This window comes from Manis pentadactyla, chromosome 12 (assembly GCF_030020395.1).
Source record: "Manis pentadactyla isolate mManPen7 chromosome 12, mManPen7.hap1, whole genome shotgun sequence".
Classification (NCBI taxonomy): domain Eukaryota; kingdom Metazoa; phylum Chordata; class Mammalia; order Pholidota; family Manidae; genus Manis; species Manis pentadactyla.
In genome coordinates, this window is record NC_080030.1 from 98,945,256 (window position 1) to 98,949,006 (window position 3,751).

The window sequence follows — 3,751 nt, forward strand, 5'->3', positions numbered from 1 at the left end:
ACTTGAAATCACACTTGTAACATAGTAAGTTCAATTGTTCCTCCAATCCAATACAATTTAACATGTTTACTATTTTGAAAATCTATCAAAATACACTTAACCCTTTTTAAATTTATTTTTTATTGGAGTATAGTTGATATACAATCTTATATTGGTTTCAAGCATAAAACAAATGATTCAACAGTTACCCATATTATTAAATCCTCATCCCCACTAGTGCAGTTACTATCTGTCAATATAGGAATATGTTACAGAATCATTGACTGTATTCTCCATGCTGTACTACCATCCCTGTGACCAACTTATATTATGATTGAGAAATTTTGTGCCCTTTCATCCCCCTCCCCACCTCTCCACCCACCCAGACTCCTCCCCATGGTAACCACCAGGTACTTCTCAGTGTCTATGAGTCTACTGCTATTTTGCTCATTCTATTTTGTTTTGTTTTTTAGATTCCACAAATAACTGAAATACTACAGTATTTGTGTTTCTCTGCCTGGCTTATTTCACTTAATATAATATCCTCTAGGTTTATTCATTTGTCACAAATGGCAGGACTTCTTTTTTTAATGGCTGAATAATATTCCATTGTCTGTATGTACCACACCTTCTTTATGCATTCATCTACTGATGGACACTTAGTTTGCTTCCATATCTTGGCTATTGTTAAGTTGTGAAGCAATAAGCATAGGGGTGCATATCTTTTCAAATCTGGGATTTTGTTTCTTTGGGTTAGTTCCCAGAAGTGGAATTACTGGGACATATAGTATTTCTACTTTTAGTTTTGTGAGGAACCTCTGTACAGGTTTCCACAGTGGCTGTACTAATTTACATTTCCACCAGTGGTGTAGGAGGGTTCCCATCTCTCCACGTCCTTGTCAATACTTGTTATTTCTTGTCTTTTGGATAATGGAGTTTATGACTGGTTTGAAGTGATATCTCATTGTGATTTTTATTTGCATTGCCCTGATGATTAGTGATGTGGAGCATCTTTTCATGTGCCTTTTGGCCATCTGTATTTCTTCTTTGAAGAAATGTCTGTTCAGGTCCTCTGTCCATTTTTAATTGGGTTATTTGTGTTTTTGGTGTTGAGGCATAAGAGTTTTTATATATTTTTAATGTTAATCCCTTAACAGATAAATCATTTATGAATATATTATCTATATTGTAGGTTGCTTTTTTGTTCTGCTGATGGTATCCTTTGCTGTATAGAAGATTTAGTTTGATGTAGTTCCACTTATTCTTTTTTTTTTTGCTTTGCCCAAGGATGTGCTCAGGAAAAAATTGCTCATGCTTATGCTCAAGAGATTTTGGCTAGGTTTTCTTCTACAAGCTTTATGGTTTCATGTCTTACATTTAAGTCATCCATTTTGAGTTTACTTTTGTGTATGGAGTTAGATAGTAATCAAGTTTCTTTCTCTTGCATGTATCTGTCCAGTTTTCCCAACAACAGTTATTGAAGAGGCTGTCTTTTCCCTATTGTATATTCATGGCTTCTTTATTATATATATATATATATATAAATTGACTATGTATATATGGGTTTATATCTGGGCTCTGTTCTGTTCCATTGATCTATGGCACTGTTCTTGTGCCAGTACCATACTGTTTTGATTACTGTAGCTATGTGGTATAGTTTGCAGTCAGAAAGGTAATACCCCCAGCTTTGCTCTTCTTTCTCAGGATTGCTTTGGTTATCAGGATCTTCTGTGGGCCCATATGAATTTTAGAATTATTTGCTCTATTTCATTGAAAAATTCTGTTGGTATTTTGGTAGGGATTGAATTGAACCTGTAAATTGCTTAGGGCAGGATGGCTATTTTGACAATACTAATTCTTCCTATCCATGAGCACAGGATAGATTTCCATTTATTTGTGTCTTCTTTAATTTCTCTCATGAGTGTCTTATAGTTTTCATAGGTCTTTCACCTCCTTGGTTAGGTTTATTCTTAGGTATTTTATTCTCTTTGATGGAGTTGTAAATGGAGTTGTTTTCCTGATTTCTCTTTCTGGTAGTTTGTTGTTAGGAATGCAACAAATTTCTGTGGATTAATTTTGTATCGGCAACATTGCTGAATCCAGTTATTAGCAAAAACTTACAGCTTTTTGTTGGAGTTTTTAGGGTTTTCTATAGACAATATGTCATCTGCAAATAGTGAGTTTTACTTCTTTCTTAGCAATTTGGATGATTTTTATTTCTTTTTCTTGTCTGATTGCCGTAGCTAGGACCTCCAGTATTATGTTGAGTAAAGGTGGTGAGAGTGGATATCCATGTCTTGTTCTTGATCTTAGAAGAAAATCTTTCAGCCATCAATATTAGTTAATTATGTGTTGATCTACATAAACGGTATCATGCCAGGAAAATGATTATACAACTTTCATTTTGCAACTTAATTCAGTTGATTCTTTTTAACAATTATATAATATAATAATATATCTAAGTTTTATTTATACATTCCTTTACTGATGACTATTTAGACATTTAGCTTTATTATTTCAAATAAATCTGAAGCAAACAGACTTCTGTATATCTCTTTGTGCACATATGTGAAGTTTCTCCAATGTAGATTGCACACACTGTCCATTAGTTATTATAAATATAACCTCTTGGTACAATGTTCCTTTGTCCAATATTATAACAACATAGTATTCATCAGCAGTGTGCAAATAGGCCTATTTCTGCATATTTGCCAGTGCTAAATTCTTTTGAAAAAAATTTTTTATTTACTCTATTATTGTTATGGACTTACTATGTCCCTACAAAACTCATATTATCCTCAGTGTGATAGCTATTAGGAGATAGGGCCTTTTGGAGGTGGGTAGGTTATGAAGGTAGAACCACTGTGAATGGGGTAGAGCTGCCAGAGAGCTCTCTTTGCTCTTTGTTATGTGAGAATGCAGTAAGAAAACAGCCAACTATGAATGAGGAAGCAAGTCCTCACAAGGCAGCAAACCTGCTGGCACTTTGATCTTGGATTTTCTGCCCTTCAAAACTGTGAGAAATAAATTTTTGTTGTTTAAGCCACCACCTCTATGGTACTTTTGTTATAGCAGCCTGAATGGACTAACACACTCATAAATATAAAAATCTATAAAATATATGTATGTAAATTTTTAAAGTACAAAAGCACATACTCCAGTACTTGTCACCAAGGTTAAAAGATACTACACTATTGGTCCCTTAGAAGTTGCATGTCTCTCTCAAATTGCATGACTGTCCCCCCTAGAGTAACTTTTGTGTCCATCATTATCTTTTTCCATAAAGGCTTTGCTATTTGAGTATGAATATCTAGTTTTGAAAACCTGAGTAGTAACAACAAACCTAGATGTGTTAAAAAAAAAAAAAGACATTGTCACTATTAGAGGAAGATTTTCAGGAGATGCTCTGCTGATGGGGTTTTGAAGTCTGAGACTGTACAAGAGACCTTGCTGGGGAAGTTAGTGAACAAGGTCATGAAAAACATAGGTTCATGTCATTAGACCATCTACCAGGGCTAAAATAAGAAGCAGATAATGGGGGATATCCAACAAAAGGAATGGACAATTCTGCATTGACTGCTTCTTAGCTCCCTAGAGCCCAACTTTAGCTCCACAAATTGATCAAAGAAGAACACTTGAGGGTTCCACTGAGTTTCTTCAATTGATCAAGCAAATAAAGCATGAATTTTGTCAGCACACGATTTAATGCAGCCAAGTAAGGTAAGACTCTGGGCCAGGTTCTATGTGGGCATTCTACCCAAAGGTTAATAAA